At 44.1% G+C, this 19206-nt stretch overlaps 1 long non-coding RNA gene across 2 annotated transcripts in view; it reads right to left on the bottom strand.

Annotated features, from left to right (window-relative positions):
* LOC138671992 (uncharacterized) overlaps nt 1-19206 on the bottom strand; it is a 145872-nt gene that overhangs the window by 114459 nt on the left and 12207 nt on the right. Inside the window, exon 2 of one of the 2 annotated variants that reach the window (XR_011319518.1) lies at nt 6912-6999. The exons of the other annotated variant lie outside the window; for it this stretch is intronic. This is a non-coding gene — a long non-coding RNA (uncharacterized lncRNA). The remainder of the gene's footprint in view (nt 1-6911; nt 7000-19206) is intronic. 2 annotated transcript variants of the gene reach the window in all.

The following is a 19206-nucleotide window of genomic DNA, read 5'->3' as shown; positions in this document are numbered from 1 at the left end:
GGCCTAGAAGAATTTAGTGATACTCAGCAGCGTACCCCACCCATGAAGCAAGCTACACCGCCTGTTTACCTAACTACTATTTTGTAACGGCATCTAGCCCAGGAAATCCTTTTGGGCCTAATAGAATTTAGTGATACTAAGCAGTGTACCCCACCCATGAAGCAAGCTACACCACCTGTTTACCTAACTACTATTTTGTAACGGCATCTAGCCCAGGAAATCCTTTTGGGCCTAGTAGAATTTTGGGAGACTCAGCAGCGTACCCCACCCATGAAGCTAGCTACACCGCCTGTTTACCTAACTACTATTTTGTAACGGCATCTAGCCCAGGAAATCCTTTTGGGCCTAGTAGAATTTAGTGATACTCAGCAGCGTACCCCACCCATGAAGCAAGCTACACAGCGTGTTTACGTAACTACTATTTTGTAACGGCATCTAGCCCAGGAAATCCTTTTGGGCCTAGTAGAATTTAGTGATACTCAGCAGCATACCCCACCCATGAAGCAAGCTACACCGCCTGTTTACCTAACTACTATTTTGCAACGGCATCTAGCCCAGGAAATCCTTTTGGGCCTAGTAGAATTTAGTGATACTCAGCAGCGTACCCCACCCATGAAGCAAGCTACACAGCCTGTTTACCTAACTACTATTTTGTAACGGCATCTAGCCCAGGAAATCCTTTTGGGCCTAGTAGAATTTAGTGATACTCAGCAGCGTACCCCACCCATGAAGCAAGCTACACCGCCTGTTTACCTAACTACTATTTTGTAACGGCATCTAGCCCAGGAAATCCTTTTGGGCCTAGTAGAATTTAGTGATACTCTGCAGCGTACCCCACCTATGAAGCAAGCTACACCACCTGTTTACCTAACTTCTATTTTGGAATGGCATCTAGCCCAGGAAATCCTTTTGGGCCTAGTAGAATTTAGTGATACTCAGCAGCGTACCCCACCCATGAAGCAAGCTACACAGCCTGTTTACCTAACTACTATTTTGTAACGGCATCTAGCCCAGGAAATCCTTTTGGGCCTAGTAGAATTTAGTGATACTCAGCAGCGTACCCCACCCATGAAGCAAGCTACACCGCCTGTTTACCTAACTACTATTTTGTAACGGCATCTAGCCCAGGAAATCCTTTTGGGCCTAGTAGAATTTAGTGATACTCAGCAGCGTACCCCACCTATGAAGCAAGCTACACCGCCTGTTTACCTAACTACTATTTTGGAACGGCATCTAGCCCAGGAAATCCTTTTGGGCCTAGTAGAATTTAGTGATACTCAGCAGCGTACCCCACTCATGAAGCAAGCTACACAGCCTGTTTACCTAACTACTATTTTGTAACGGCATCTAGCCCAGGAAATCCTTTTGGGCCTAGTAGAATTTAGTGATACTCAGCAGCGTACCCCACCCATGAAGCAAGCTACACCGCCTGTTTACCTAACTACTATTTTGTAACGGCATCTAGCCCAGGAAATCCTTTTGGGCCTAGTAGAATTTAGTGATACTCAGCAGCGTACCCCACCTATGAAGCAAGCTACACCGCCTGTTTACCTAACTACTATTTCGGAACGGCATCTAGCCCAGGAAATCCTTTTGGGCCTAGTAGAATTTAGTGATACTCAGCAGCGTACCCCACCCATGAAGCAACCAACACCGCCTGTTGATCTAATTACAAATTTTTAACTGCATCTAGCCCAGGAAATCGTTTTGTACCTAATAGCATTTTGCGCTATTCAGCAGAGTACCCCACCCATGAAGCAAGCTACACTGCCTGTTTACCTAAGTACTATTTTTTAACGGCATCTAGCCCAGGAAATCCGTTTGGGCCTAGTAGAATTTAGTGCTACTCAGCAGCGTACCCCACCCATGAAGCAAGCTACACCGCCTGTTTACCTAACTACTATTTTGTAATGGCATCTAGCCCAGGAAATCCTTTTGGGCCTAGTAGAATTTAGTGCTACTCAGCAGTGTACCCCACCCATGAAGCAAGCTACACTGCCTGTTTACCTAAGTGCTATTTTTTAACGGCATCTGGCCCAGGAAATCCTTTTGGGCCTAGTAGCACTTTTTTCTCAATCTAACCCCTCGTCTCTGGGGTGTCCACTCTCCCTCCAGCTCTCTCCTTCTCACAGGTGGACTACCGCGTGTATTCACACTGTGGCGAATCTTTTGGGCCCAGGCATAAGAAGTCGTCGAGGTAATGGATAATATGTGCCGCCTTACAAACGTCCATGACGACACATTCGAGGAATCAACTAAACGCCTCAAATAGTGAGCAGGATATGGAGCACCCCATGGGCAAACAGCGATCTATGTAGTATGCTCCTTCACAGAAGTAGCCCAATGGGAGGACACTATTCTGAGGCACAGGTAGTAACCAGAACACCCCCTCAATGTAATGTCTGTTTTGGCCATTAGGGTGCCCCTTACCAACTTCTTGACCCACCTGATTGCCTTGTCAAAGGAGGTACAGTACTGTACTTGGTTCTGCGTTGATGTTGTTGTTTACTGACCTGCCCCTTGGATATGACAAATGGTGGATTAGTCTGAATGTATTGGGTTCATTTTTTGGCACAACTCCCAATGGGGGTACCACTACGTCTTCTAAGGAATGTATTCTGAATGGACCCGTCGCCATTTTACCTAAAGATATTTATTTTTTTATTTTTTTTGTCAAGACGTCTGGGTGTTGGTAGAGTGAGTTTAGATTTTTACTCCATCCTTTCTTGATTTTAGTAGGGCATGACATGCCTATATCTGTGTCTCCTCCTCCTTTTACTCCTCCACCTCTTTTCTTTTTGCATGACTATATGCAGTTGTGACTTTTTATGTTTGTTGTGTCTTCTGAACAGTTTGTCAGCTTTTGGACACCTTTTAAGGTGTTTTCTATGTGTTTTCCATGTGTTTGTATGTGTTTGTGTTTGCCTGCCATTGGTTTCAATGGGGTTCGACAGTGTTCGTCGAACGTTCGAAGAACAGTTCGGCAAACACCTCCCTGTTCGACGAACCGAACCCGAACACTAGGGAGGTGGCTCAACACTAGTAGTTACCATTTCTGCATTTATCAACTATTCCTGGTTTTGGCTTACAAATACTGAGGCAAAAAACTGACCAAATACTGAATGTGTGAACATGGTTTTAGATAAGTGATTACTTGTTTTTACCATTGAACCTCGGTAAGTGCATATTTATAGTCACATTACAAGGAGGGGTTAAACAGTGAAGTATTTAATCTCTATTGGAAATCAAGAATCTTCCCCTTATTGATATCAGAGAGAGCAAGTGACCTCCATACACAACACAATCCACTAATACCAAGACCAATAATACACATACAAGGAACAAATACCACCACACCGTGACTAGACTGTACATTATCACCACACAGTCACCAAATAATATTACATACAGGTGATAAATACCATCACACCATGACCAGACCACATATTACCACCACATAGTGACTGAATAATACCAGATACAGGGCATAAATACAATCAAACTATAATCAGACAACATATTACCACCTTATAGCGACCAAATAATACCACATACAAGAGAGAAATACTACCACACCATGATCAGATCACATATTACCACTACATAGTAACCAAATACTACAATACTGACCATTAATAAAAACCACAATGCTAATAACACTAATATAACCTCTAACATTATGCACAGGAGCTCTGTATATAGTTTCAGTGTACAGGTTATACAGTGATCACCAGTGACATTATACACAGGAACTCTGTACATAGTATACAGTATGTAGCGTCAGTGTACAGGTAATGCAGTGATCATCAGTGACATTACAAAATAAACAAAGCTCCTGTGTATAAAGTATACAAGTAATACAGTGTTCATTAGTGCCATTATACACAGGAGCTCTGTACAGTGGGGACACTTGTCCACACACTCAATTAAGCACACTCCAACCTCTCCACCATGTCCAAGACCAAAGAGCTGTCTAAGGACAGCAGGGACAAAATTGTAGACCTGCACAAGGCTGGGATGGGCTACAGGACAATAGGAAGCAGCTTTGTGCGAAGGCAACAACTGTTGGAACAATTATTAGAAAATGGAAGAAACACAAGATGACTGTCAATGTTCCTAGGTCTGTGGCTCCATGCAAGATATCACCTCATGGGGTAAGGATGATTCTAAGAAAAATCAGGAATCAGCTCAGAACTACACAGGAGGACCTGGCCAATGACCTAAAGAAAACTGGGACCACAGTCTCAAACATCACTGTTAGGAACATGCTATGTCGTCATGGATTAAAATCCTGCAGAGCACGCAAGGTCTCCCAGCTCATGCGAGCACATGTCCAGGCCCATTTGAAGTTAACCAATGACCATCTGGATGATCCAAAGTAGACATGACAGAAGGTAATGTGGTCAGATGAGACCAAAATGGAACTTTTTGGTATCAACTTCACTCACTGTGTTTGGAGGAAGAAAAAAGGTGAGTACAACCCCAAGAACAATATCCCATGCTTGAAGCATGGAGGGGGAAACATCATACTTTAGGGGTGCCTTTCTGCAAAGAGGACAGGACAACTGTACTGTAATGAAGGGAGGACGGATGTGGTCATTTATCACAAGATTTTGGCCAACAACCTTCTTCCCTTAATAAGAGCATTAAAGATGGGTCATGGCTGAGTCTTACAGCATGAAAAACCAGCAGCCAGGACAACTAAGGAGTGCCTCCGCAAGAAGAATTTCAAGGTCCTGAAATGTCCTAGCTAGTCTCCAAACCTAAACCCAATAGAAAATATTTGGAGGGAGCTGAAGCTCAATGTTGCCCAGCAACAGCCCCGACACCTGAAAGATAAAAAGATCTGTATGGAGCAGTGTGTGCAAAATTGGTCAAGAATTTCAGGAAGCAAAGGTTTCTTTAACAAATATTAGGGTATGTGCACACACTGCGGATTTTGCTGCGGATCTGCAGCGGATCCGCAGCTGCGGGTCTGCAGCGGTTTCCCATGCATTTACAGTATAATGTAAACCTATGGGAAATGAAATCCGCAGTGCACATGCTGCGGAAAAAAATGCGCGGAAACGCTGCGGAAAAAACCACGCGGAAACGCAGCGGTTTACATTCTGCAGCATGTCAATTCTTTGTGCGGATTCCACTGCGGTTTTACACCTGCTCCAAAAGAAAACTGCAGGTTTAAACCCGCAGCAGAATCCGCAATAGAAACCGCAATAAATCCGCATGAAAAACCGCAGCGGTTTTGCACTGCGGATTTTTCAAATCCGCTGCGGAAAAATCTGCAGCCCTCACAGATACGTGTGCACATACCCTTAAGCTATGTTTTTCTATTGCATGTGAAATAGCGCTTATGGTATGTGTTGGGGGACACTCGCTTAGCAACGGGATTCAGTCACACAGGCATGTTTTTCTAACAAAAACAGTCCATAGGGTTTAATATGCAGTTATAAACTGGGTTATGCACAGTTCATTGTAAACTTCATAGAACACAAAAGGCACCAACCGGTGACATTAAGTTGCAGCTTTAACTCATATATTTCATATACGTCTTTAACTCACAGACACTAATCATGCTGGATCTCTCACTTCGTCCAGTTACCATGGGTGACCGTACTCCGAGCAGTTCATCAATGTCCATGGAACACAACAAGCACCAACAGTCTGTTCCACTAGCAGATACTTATCTGCTGTTATAATAGCCCCCTTCCCAGATGTTACCTTTCTGGAGCTCCTGCTCCACACACTGACCTCCTGTGAGTCCTCTCTTTCTCAGGGAACCTGCCCACCTGGGATCACATCCCGGACAATGCCTTGCTCACTAGGCCACCTGACAGTCCAGATCCTCAGACGGGCTGTAGCTCCCCCAGTGCAGTGCCATTGCAGACTCTGCCTCCACTCCTTCGCATGTGCTCTTCAGGAATCCTACTCCCAGGACTCCCAACACAGGTTGTGCTATTCAGGAAGTCCTCCATTCAGGACATCCGTCCCCACCTGGGACAGTCCAACACACAAATCTCTCAGTGCGCTGTTCAGGGATCCGATCCTACTCCCAGGATCTCCCAACACACCAGTCTTCAGATCCACGGCCTCACAGTGCGCTATTCAGGGATCCAGTCCACATGTAGGACCTCCCAACACACAAGCCGTCCAGGATCTCACACTCTCCACTACAGAGAACATTCAGGTCCATATACAGGAACCATTCAGGTTCATACACAGGAACCATGTGACCCACACCCTGGTCACATTATATACTTGTAACCACTCCCATAGGTGGGTGGTGTGTATGTGTGTGGCTAGTTCGACCCACCCAGCTCTCATAACTAGCCCTGTAAGCCTCCCTTCACAATTATACAAACACTTGTGGGACTACAGGTCCCATAACAACAACATTACTTCAGGCTTACAGCGCAAACTCCCTCTGCGACACCTATCAGCCAATTACAACTCTGCCAGTCACTGTTTCACCATCATTATAACCACAGATACGACTCCATGCATATTCCGAGGAGCACACACAGCGCCCCCTAGCTGTAACAGGGGTCACTGCATCACATGTATCAAATTCTTATTTAATGCTATACAATGCAAATTAACTATGTAAAAATCATACAATGTGGTTTTCTGGATTTTTTTAAAGATTCTGTCTCTCACAGATGAAGTGTACCTGCAATAACTATTACAGACCTCTTTATTCTTTGTAGGTGGGAAAACTTGCAAAATTGGCAGTATATCAAATGCTTACTTTCCCCTCTAGATATAAATGTATGGGTAATACAGTGACCACCAGTGACACTATACACAGGAGCTCTGTATATAGTGTACATGCAATAAAGTGACCACCAGTGACATTAAATACAGAAGCTCTGTGTATACAGTGTATAGTGTCAGTGTACAGGTAACAAACTGACTTATCAGTGATGTCTGTAGTCATTCATCTTCGATTTTCTTCTTCATCCAGTGCAGACCGCCATCAATTCTTCCATCCAGAAATCATCTCTGCAGAAAATAAGACAGTTATCAATAGCTGATTGCTTGCAGAGCACATTCCCAACTTCTCCAGTATGTCAGACAAAGAAAAAAATACATTTCAAAAACCTGACCTGCACATCCAAACATAGACTGAGTGTGAACAGGTGAACAGGTGCTGTTCACACTCAGTCTATGTTTGGATGTGCAGGTCAGGTTTTTGAAATGTATTCTTTAGCCTTCTGATCGTGCACTCCCCGCCTCCTAGCCACAGGTGTTTTAATTATAGTAGGTCCAATACCCCTCCACAGAAAGAGAGAATTTGAGTCCAAGAAGAGGTTTCACATGTACCCATTCAGATGGAGACGTTTATTCTCGGTGAGGTAGGTCAAGCGTAGGACCTCGTATAAGAGAGATGCCGTAAAGTGGCTACGAGGTACACATAAATATGGCCATTTTTATGCGCTAAAAGCTCTCATTTTTCATATTTCTAGTGCAGTAATGCAGTTCAAATTTCGTGTTTTCAAGTTTGCATGTTTTGGCGCTGCAGTGTGCTGCCCTTTTTACTTAGACAAAGAAAAAAAGTGACAAAGAGCCGCTCTGCACAGTAACAGGAACCTACTTTTTTCCCCCTAGTGCAAGACAGTATCCTCAAAAGTAAGATACACTACAGCACTAATAATGTCCTTTGATTGGACCCCAAAGTAATTATGTCCCCACATGCCACCATAAATCAATAATGTATGTTCCTCATATTGACTGTTGTGAATTCTGTGGCTGAATTCACTCCTGTGGTCACAAGTGGTACTGCAGATTCTGGGCTTCCTCCCTCAGGTGTTCTGGTGAGCTCGTTGGCTGCCTTGTTATTTAACTCCACCTGATTCTTTCTTCCTTGCTCCTTGTCAATGTTCCAGTGTTGGATCTGAGCTTCTGGATCTTTCCTGTGGCCTGCTGCTCTGCTTAGATAAGTGCTTCTTTGCTTTTGTTGCTGTTTTTTCTGTCCAGCTTGTCTTTTCGTTTTTGCTGGAAGCTCTGAGACGCAAGGGGTGTGCCGCCGTGCCGTTGGTTCGGCACGGTGGGTCTTTTTGCCCCCTTTGCGTGGTTTTTGCTTTAGGGTTTTTTGTAGACTGCAAAGTTCTCTTTGCTATCCTCGCTCTATCTAGAATATCGGGCCTCACTTTGCTGAATCTATTTCATCCCTACGTTTTGTCTTTTCATCTTGCTAACAGTCATTATATGTGGGGGGCTGCCTTTTCCTTTGGGGTATTTCTCTGAGGCAAGTCAGGCTTGTATTTCTATCTTCAGGCTAGTCAGCTCCTCAGGCTGTGCCGAGTTGCATAGGTAGTGTCAGGCGCAATCCACAGCTGCCTTTAGTTGTGTTTAGGATAGGTCCAGGTATTGCGGTCTACAGAGATTCCATGTCTCAGAGCTCGTTCTATTGTTTTTGGGTTATTGTCAGATCACTGTATGTGCTCTGATTACTGGCACACTGTGTTACTGGATTGCCTCCATAACAGTACAAGGAGCCAAACTAATGATTCTCAATAGAGGGAAAAAAGAAGTTCTGACATCATTTTTTTTTTCAGCTCTGTGTTCAGTCTTTTTTTCCCCCTAGACATTAGGGTGCTTCAGGACACAGCTGTGGACATGGATATTCAGGCTCTGTGCTCTTCAATGGATAATCTCGTTATAAATGTACAAAAGATTCAAGATACTATTGATCAGAAATCTATGCTAGAACCAAGAATTCCTATTCCTGATTTGTTTTTTGGTGATAGAACTAAGTTTCTGAGCTTCAAAAATAATTGTAAGCTATTTCTGGCCTTGAAACCTCATTCTTCTGGTAATTCAGTTCAACAGGTTTTGATTATTATTTCTTTTTTGCGCGGCGACCCTCAGGACTGGGCATTTTCTCTTGCGCCAGGAGACCCTGCATTGAGTGGTGTCGATGCGTTTTTCCTGGCGCTCGGATTGCTGTACGATGAGCCTAATTCAGTGGATCAGGCTGAGAAAAATTTGCTGGCTTTGTGCCAGGGTCAGGATGATATAGAAGTATATTGTCAGAAATTTAGGAAGTGGTCAGTACTCACTCTGTGGAATGAATCTGCGCTGCCAGCTTTGTTCAGAAAGGGTCTCTCTGAGGCTCTTAAGGATGTCATGGTGGGTTTTCCTATGACTGCTGGTTTGAATGAGTCTATGTCTTTGGCCATTCAGATCGGTCGTCGCTTGCGCGAGCGTAAATCTGTGCACCATCTGGCGGTATTGTCTGAGATTAAACCTGAGCCTATGCAGTGCGATAGGACTATGACCAGAGTTGAACGGCAAGAACACAGACGTCTGAATGGGCTGTGTTTCTACTGTGGTGATTCCACTCATGCTATTTCTGATTGTCCTAAGCGCACTAAGCGGTTCGATAGGTCTGCCGTCATTGGTACTGTACAGTCCAAATTCCTTCTGTCCATTACCTTGATATGCTCTTTGTCATCGTATTCTGTCATGGCGTTTGTGGATTCAGGCGCTGCCCTGAATCTGATGGATTTGGATTATGCTAAACGTTGTGGGTTTTTCTTGGAGCCTTTGCGGTGTCCTATTCCGTTGAGAGGAATTGATGCTACACCTTTGGCAACTTCACAGAAAAAAATCCCCAGTGTAAACTAGATAAAAAATACCTTTATTAATTAATTAAAACCTATAATAATAAGTGCACTTCACATAAACCATCACCATGACAACAACATAAAATAGAAAAGACCAGGGTGATGCCTAGCCCTGTACTGCACTACCTGCACCCTACCTACCAGCGGAGGTTGGCACCCTAAAGACCTGCGCAATTGGCGCCCCCGCTCACCGTCGACTATCCCTTCTACCCCTATTGGGCCCTAATAGGACGGGATGAAAATACATACACAGTCATACAAAAGTGCTATAATATGATGGAGAAACAGGGGGAGTCTATATTGCTACCTGCTCTTCCCCTACCTCTCAGCGGAGGTTGGCACCCTATGATAGTACGTGGCGCCCCCGCTCAACGACGACTGTACACTAAACTGTCCCTTTTTTAGATGTTTCGGGAGATAAACTACTGCCCTGGAGCCCTGGGATGCTATACCATGTATCGGTTTCGGTTTTGACATCTAATACAAGCTAAGTAACCCCTTATTATCGTGTTTTACTCCTGATGAACCTCATGTAACAGTGAGGGGAAACGCGTCGAGTCTACAAGGGAGGCTTTGTTTGAGAATATACTAATTGTGTTTATATATATACATCAGTAGGGTATTGGGGTGACCCAAATGGTTGTTATGTAGGGATTCTCTATAACAAAGGTACCGACTGACTGTGTTTTTTTGTTTGTGGCCTGACTGGGGATTCAGCCTAGTGGGTTTGGACTAGGTATTTGGGTGTCCAATCGGTGCATCAGGTTTATCTTGATGAACACTGATTATTTACATCTTGTGTATATCAAACTTCACTTTGTCTGGAGTACCTGGTTTATGAATGAGCGCTATATATATATAAAGAGAATCCATACAAGTATATTTAAACCTGTGGAGTGTGTTTAGACATGGTTTACAAGCACTACAGCACTTTACTATACATACAGTAGTTTATCTCCCGAAACATCTAAAAAAGGGACAGTTTAGTGTACAGTCGTCGTTGAGCGGGGGCGCCACGTACTATCATAGGGTGCCAACCTCCGCTGAGAGGTAGGGGAAGAGCAGGTAGCAATATAGACTCCCCCTGTTTCTCCATCATATTATAGCACTTTTGTATGACTGTGTATGTATTTTCATCCCGTCCTATTAGGGCCCAATAGGGGTAGAAGGGATAGTCGACGGTGAGCGGGGGCGCCAATTGCGCAGGTCTTTAGGGTGCCAACCTCCGCTGGTAGGTAGGGTGCAGGTAGTGCAGTACAGGGCTAGGCATCACCCTGGTCTTTTCTATTTTATGTTGTTGTCATGGTGATGGTTTATGTGAAGTGCACTTATTATTATAGGTTTTAATTAATTAATAAAGGTATTTTTTATCTAGTTTACACTGGGGATTTTTTTCTGTGAAGTTGTTAAAAGTAGAGGTCCCCATAGTTCAACTTTTTCTCTGTGAAAGTGTTACAATTAGTCTTATGGCAGGGTTTCTTGCAGGACCAATCAACAGGGAATCATGGGCATGTGACGCCAGGGATGTATATAGTGACCCTAGGGATACCAATGATCCAACCTACTCACCTGATCTAAGGGATCTTTTTCATGAATTGACTGGCTGCTACAGAGATAACATCAGGTCTTGGTGGGAGGTACAGTCACTGGAGAATTATATTAAGACTAAAATTATACCTAAAGGACTGAGACTGAACATTATTCCAGCACGTAGGGCTAGAACACCTGAATTATTGCATAAGTGGCGGAATGAGTTGATTGAGAGCTCGGTGAGACTTATGCAGATTCTTTTACAAGAAGAAAAAAATACTTTTGACAAAACAAGTAAGAGATTGACTGAATTAATAGAGAACATTATTAAACATAAGAGTGATCCAGATTTCAATCGGAGGGAGTCAACCCTTCAAACTAACATAGAAAAATTCCAAACTGATATCAAGGAAAGGAAACACAAACAGTTCAATCGTGATAGTCGTGATTTTAAGGATAATAGGGTGTTTTGTTTTCTGGAAGAAGACCCTCCCCAGAGAAGGGAAGGGGCAAGTGTATCATCATCAGACATTGAGACATCAGATAGTGAAAAAAGTGGGTCCTCTAGGTATCTGGGAAGTAATAATACCAGTCCAGTTTTCAGACCCCGTAGAGAGAGATGGGGAAGGAATACAAAAAAGAGATATGGTGCACCAAGAGGTGGAATGGGCTATCAACCACCTTATCCGGGTCATTCTGGTACATCTGGGTCCTCAACTGTGCCCTCTGCTTCCACTTTTTTAGAGAGACGAGGGCTCCCCTACCAATTAAGGGAGCGACTGGGAACTCCCCGGTACTAAGAAAAGGAAATAATGATAACAGCATTATTAATTTATCATCTTATACCTTGTCGGATGTAGAAAAGAGAGTCCTTGATAAAGGTTTAGGTTTTGTCCCGACTAATAGGTTCGATGAGTTTGAGTGGGTGAAGGATATTAATCTGTTTGCTCGCAAACTAAAGTGGAAAAAATTCTTCAAGAGTCATGATCAAGCTGAGTGCCTAAGTTTGGGTATTGACATAACTGAACTATCTGATGTAAGAATTCTGACAGATATGTTGGAGGAAGGTATGAGACCAATGGGCATGGGTCCTTTTACTAAACTCAAACCTGGAAGCACGAGGATGCCCCCCTTGTCTATAAACACCAGTATAGATATATTTACACAGTTGGTATTGACTGATTTCAAGAGACTAGGTGCCAAAAAGAAGAGCAATATGTCAAACTTAACATCATGTGAAAGGAGGGCCCTTGATGCTCTATCAAAAAAGAAGGAGCTGGTGTTTAAACCTTCGGATAAGGGGGGTAACCTCGTGATCCTGGACTGTGACAACTATAGAGATATGTGTCTTAAAATATTAAAGGACGAGTCAACATATGGACTCTTGAGGAAGGATCCTACTGATAGGTTTAACTCTGAACTTGTCTATTTATTGGATGAGGCTCTGACACAGGGGCTAATATCAAAGAACGAAAGGGACTTTATGGTACAAAAAACACCAACAATACCTGTATTCTATGCCTTGCCAAAGGTACATAAGGGGCTGGTACCTTTGAGGGGACGACCGATAGTTTCGGGTAATGACTCAATCTCACAGAATTGTGGCATCTACATTGATAAAGTCTTACGTGAATTTGTTATTGCTCTGCCTTCATATATACGAGACACTGCTGATCTCTTATTAAAAATAGAGGATATCACAGTTGGGGAGGATACATGGCTAGCATCTATTGATGTGGAAGCCTTATACAGCAGTATCCCTCATGATGCAGGCTTGCAAGCTGTTGATTATTTTCTAAAAACTAAGGGGATTCAGTTTGTGGAGCATAACCGGTTCATAGGTCGCCTATTAAATTTTATGTTGACCCACAATTATTTTCTTTTTGACGGCAAATTTTACCACCAGCTCAGGGGCACGGCTATGGGTAGCTCATGTGCCCCTACCTATGCCAATTTGCTCCTGGGCTGGTGGGAGGATACCGTGGTTTTTGATGAAGGGAGGTCATCTTGGTGGTGCCCCCAGATACTATTCTGGGGGCGATATATAGATGATGTTCTGATTTTGTGGACAGGCGACACCATTTCTTTCAACACCTTCATAGAGGGTTTGAATAAGAATGACATTGGCCTAAGGTTTACAGCTGAGATTGATAAAGAAAAAATCAACTTCCTGGATGTTACTATCAGTAAGGATAAGGAGGGTCGCCTGGAAACCGCAATATACAGGAAGCCGACCTCTACTAACAATCTGCTCAGATGGAGCAGTCATCATCCCTATGGGCTCAGAAGGGGGATACCCAAAGGTCAATATATGAGGGCAAGGAGAAATTGCTCCACGGACTCATCCTTTTACGTTGAAACGAGAAACCTGAGAAATAGATTCCGTGAAAGGGGTTACCCCAATAATATCCTTCGGGATACATTTAAGTATGTAGAAAAAATCCCAAGAAGCAGCCTGTTACAATCTAAGAGCAAGGTAGAATCTGACTCCATTGTAAGACTCATAGGTAACTTTGATGACTGTTCCCGGGAGGTGAGAGATATTATCGGCAGGCACTGGGATATCTTGTTGGCAGACACTGACATTCATGAATTTTTACCAGGAACACCGACCATTACCTATAAAAGGGGGAGGTCATTGAGGGATCAATTGGTGCACAGCACTTTTACCCCCCCAAGAAAGAGTGGTACTTGGCTTGACAAAAGACAGATGGGTACTTTTAGATGTGGAGGATGTTCCTTCTGTGGGTATATTTCTACGGGTAAACATTTCTCCAGTGCTAGTACAGGTCGAGTTTTTGAGACCAGACATTTTGCTAATTGCAAAACGAGTGGTTTGATATATCTTTTTAAGTGTGCCTGCCCAAAGAACTATGTGGGAAAAACTAAAAGAGAACTGAGAAGAAGGATAGGTGAACACCTGGGTGACATCAGGCATGCTAGGGACACTCCCGTATCTAGACATATTCGTGATGTTCACCAGGGTGACCTCAGTTCCTTTTCTTTCTGTGCAGTGGAGGTTGTGGCCCCATCAGTTCGGGGTGGAAATTGGGATAGGACCATTCTACAGAAGGAGTTGAAATGGATCCATAGGTTGGACACGGTTTTCCCTAGGGGACTCAATGAACAGATGAACTTTGGGTGTTATCTGTAAATTATTCCCTGTTGATAAAATATTGGTCACCTGATTTTTCTCCTGCAGTATTGTTCCTAATGGGACAAACTTGTATAAATATATATTCACTGATCTCAATTTTGAGATACTGCATCTAATTGTGTGTTGTGGAAATATATTCCCGGACACATGAATCATAATGAGATTTAGTAGTGATATGCGCTTAGAGATGTATAGTGTAAATATGGGTAGTAAAAGCCTAAATTGTGATATTAAGGTATGGTTGCAATAAGTTTATCGGCTATTTCTATGGGTTATGGTTTAATCATATTTTTACCATTATCTATGTCTGCAGCATTGGTAACACGGTACCTTCTACATCTGTGTCAGTTGTGGTACCTCAGCTCTTGGTTTGTAGTGCGGTACTAGCGCTTCCCATACATATGTGGGTTGCGCCGGCGCAGTGCTTTTGATATGTCTACAGATCGCTGGATCCATATTGAGGGGGACGCATGCGCAGTCTCCATAGTGCCTTTGTATAACGCTGGTACAGTTGTGGGGACGTGTTACCACGCAAGCGCAGCAACTGGAACGCATCTGTGGAACGCTTGAGCGTCAGCGCGTGCGCGAGATTTCTGCGCATGCGCACATCACACTGGAGTCCCTTGTGTGATGTGATCACATCCGGAACGCCGAGAGTTTACCGGAAGTCTATACCGGCATGTACGCAGAGCTACAAGGTGGGTGGCACAATCTAAAAGCAAGGTATAAAGCGCATACACTTTAGCACTTCTTTCGAGGCGCCATATCAAGAGGGGATCTGCCCTGGAGCCCTGGGATGCTATACCATGTATCGGTTTCGGTTTTGACATCTAATACAAGCTAAGTAACCCCTTATTATCGTGTTTTACTCCTGATGAACCTCATGTAACAGTGAGGGGAAACGCGTCGAGTCTACAAGGGAGGCTTTGTTTGAGAATATACTAATTGTGTTTATATATATACATCAGTAGGGTATTGGGGTGACCCAAATGGTTGTTATGTAGGGATTCTCTATAACAAAGGTACCGACTGACTGTGTTTTTTTGTTTGTGGCCTGACTGGGGATTCAGCCTAGTGGGTTTGGACTAGGTATTTGGGTGTCCAATCGGTGCATCAGGTTTATCTTGATGAACACTGATTATTTACATCTTGTGTATATCAAACTTCACTTTGTCTGGAGTACCTGGTTTATGAATGAGCGCTATATATATATAAAGAGAATCCATACAAGTATATTTAAACCTGTGGAGTGTGTTTAGACATGGTTTACAAGCACTACAGCACTTTACTATACATACAGTAGTTTATCTCCCGAAACATCTAAAAAAGGGACAGTTTAGTGTACAGTCGTCGTTGAGCGGGGGCGCCACGTACTATCATAGGGTGCCAACCTCCGCTGAGAGGTAGGGGAAGAGCAGGTAGCAATATAGACTCCCCCTGTTTCTCCATCATATTATAGCACTTTTGTATGACTGTGTATGTATTTTCATCCCGTCCTATTAGGGCCCAATAGGGGTAGAAGGGATAGTCGACGGTGAGCGGGGGCGCCAATTGCGCAGGTCTTTAGGGTGCCAACCTCCGCTGGTAGGTAGGGTGCAGGTAGTGCAGTACAGGGCTAGGCATCACCCTGGTCTTTTCTATTTTATGTTGTTGTCATGGTGATGGTTTATGTGAAGTGCACTTATTATTATAGGTTTTAATTAATTAATAAAGGTATTTTTTATCTAGTTTACACTGGGGATTTTTTTCTGTGAAGTTGTTAAAAGTAGAGGTCCCCATAGTTCAACTTTTTCTCTGTGAAAGTGCTACACCTTTGGCCAAGAATAAACCTCAGTACTGGGCCCAGCTGACCATGTGCATGGCTCCTGCACATCAGGAAGTTATTCGCTTTCTGGTGCTACATAATCTGCATGATGTGGTCGTGTTGGGGTTGCCATGGCTACAAACCCATAATCCAGTATTGGATTGGAACTCTATGTCGGTATCCAGCTGGGGTTGTCAGGGGGTACATGGTGATGTTCCATTTTTGTCTATTTCGTCATCCACTCCTTCTGAGGTCCCAGAGTTCTTGTCTGATTATCAGGATGTATTTGAAGAGCCCAAGTCCGATGCCCTACCTCCGCATAGGGATTGTGATTGTGCTATCAATTTGATTCCTGGTAGTAAATTCCCTAAAGGTCGTTTATTTAATTTATCCGTGCCTGAACACACCGCTATGCGCAGTTATGTGAAGGAATCCCTGGAGAAGGGACATATTCGCCCATCGTCATCAACACTGGGAGCAGGGTTCTTTTTTGTAGCCAAGAAGGATGGTTCGCTGAGACCGTGTATTGATTACCGCCTTCTTAATAAGATCACTGTTAAGTTTCAGTATCCCTTGCCATTGTTATCTGACTTGTTTGCTCGGATTAAGGGGGCTAGTTGGTTCACTAAGATAGATCTTCGTGGTGCGTATAATCTGGTGAGAATCAGGCAAGGAGATGAATGTAAAACGGCATTTAATACGCCCGAGGGTCATTTTGAGTATCTAGTGATGCCGTTCGGACTTGCCAATGCTCCATCTGTTTTTCAGTCTTTTATGCATGACATCTTCCGTGAGTATCTGGATAAATTCCTGATTGTTTACTTGGATGACATTTTGATCTTCTCAGATGATTGGGAGTCTCATGTGAAGCAGGTCAGAATGGTTTTCCAGGTCCTGCGTGCTAATTCTTTGTTCGTGAAGGGATCAAAGTGTCTCTTCGGTGTGCAGAAAGTTTCATTTTTGGGGTTCATCTTTTCCCCTTCTACTATCGAGATGGATCCGGTTAAGGTCCAAGCCATCCAGGATTGGACTCAGCCGACATCTCTGAAAAGTCTGCAAAAGTTCCTGGGCTTTGCTAATTTTTATCGTCGCTTCATCTGTAATTTTTCTAGCATTGCCAAACCATTGACCGATTTGACCAAGAAGGGTGCTGATTTGGTTAATTGGTCTTCTGCTGCCGTGGAAGCTTTTCAGGAGTTGAAGCGTCGTTTTTGTTCTGCCCCTGTGTTGTGTCAACCAGATGTTTCTCTTCCGTTCCAGGTCGAGGTTGATGCTTCTAAGATTGGAGCAGGGGCGGTTTTGTCACAGAGAGGTTCTGGTTGCTCAGTGTTGAAACCATGTGCTTTCTTTTCCAGGAAGTTTTCTGCTGCTGAGCGTAATTATGATGTGGGCAACCGAGAGTTGCTGGCCATGAAGTGGGCATTCGAGGAGTGGCGTCATTGGCTTGAAGGAGCTAAGCATTGCGTGGTGGTATTGACTGATCATAAGAACCTTACTTATCTCAAGTCTGCCAAGCGCTTGAATCCTAGACAGGCCCGTTGGTCGTTATTTTTTGCTCGCTTCGATTTTGTGATTTCGTACCTTCCGGGCTCTAAAAATGTGAAGGCGGATGCTCTGTCTAGGAGTTTTGTGCCCGACTCTCCAGGTTTATCTGAGCCGGCGAGTATCCTCAAGGAAGGAGTCATTGTGTCTGCCATCTCCCCTGATTTGCGGCGAGTGTTGCAAAAATTTCAGGCTAATAAACCTGATCGTTGTCCGGCCGAGAAACTGTTCGTCCCTGATAGGTGGACTAGTAAAGTTATCTCTGAACTTCATTGTTCGGTGTTGGCTGGTCATCCAGGAATCTTTGATACCAGAGAGTTAGTGGCTAGATCCTTCTGGTGGCCATCTCTGTCACAGGATGTACGTACTTTTGTGCAGTCCTGTGGGATTTGTGCTAGGGCTAAGCCCTGCTGTTCACGTGCCAGTGGGTTGCTTTTGCCCTTGCCGGTCCCGAAGAGGCCTTGGACACATATTTCGATGGATTTCATTTCTGACCTTCCCGTTTCTCAAAAGATGTCAGTCATTTGGGTGGTCTGTGATCGCTTTTCTAAAATGGTCCATCTGGTGCCCTTGGTTAAATTGCCTTCCTCCTCTGATTTGGTGCCTTTGTTCTTCCAGCATGTGGTTCATTTGCATGGCATTCCTGAGAATATTGTTTCTGACAGAGGTTCCCAGTTTTTTTCAAGGTTCTGGCGAGCCTTTTGTGGTAGGATGGGCATTGACCTATCTTTTTCCTCGGCTTTCCATCCTCAGATTAATGGCCAGACCGAACGAACCAATCAGACCTTGGAAACATATCTGAGATGTTTTGTTTCTGCAGACCAGGATGATTAGGTGTCCTTTTTGCCGTTGGCTGAGTTCGCCCTTAATAATCGGGCCAGTTCGGCTACCTTGGTCTCTCCATTTTTCTGCAATTCTGGGTTCCATCCTTGTTTCTCTTCAGGACAGGTTGAGTCTTCGGACTGTCCTGGTGTGGATTCTGTGGTGGACAGGTTGCAGCAGATCTGGACTCAGGTAGTGGACAATTTGACCTTGTCCCAGGAGAAGGCTCAACTTTTCGCTAATCGCAGACGCCGTGTGGGTCTCCGACTTCATGTTGGGGATCTGGTTTGGTTATCTTCTCGTCATATTCCTATGAAGGTTTCCTCTCCTAAATTTAAACCTCGTTTTATTGGTCCGTATAGGATTTCTGAGATTCTCAATCCTGTGTCCTTTCGTCTGACCCTCCCGGACTCCTTTTCCATACATAATGTATTCCATAGGTCGTTGTTGCGGAGATACGTGGCACCTATGGTTCCATCTGTTGAGCCTCCTGCCCCTGTTTTGGTGGAGGGGGAATTGGAGTATATTGTGGAGAAAATTTTGGATTCTCGTGTCTCTAGACGGAAACTCCAGTATCTGGTTAAATGGAAGGGTTATGCTCAGGAAGATAATTCCTGGGTTTTTGCCTCTGATGTCCATGCTCCAGATCTTGTTCGTGCCTTTCATGTGGCTCATCCTGGTCAGCCTGGGGGCTCTGGTGAGGGTTCGGTGACCCCTCCTCAAGG

This window comes from Ranitomeya imitator, chromosome 3 (genome assembly GCF_032444005.1).
Source record: "Ranitomeya imitator isolate aRanImi1 chromosome 3, aRanImi1.pri, whole genome shotgun sequence".
Lineage (NCBI taxonomy): Eukaryota > Metazoa > Chordata > Amphibia > Anura > Dendrobatidae > Ranitomeya > Ranitomeya imitator.
Note: the sequence above shows the minus strand (reverse complement) of the source record. Positions and strands in the feature narration are given on the sequence as shown.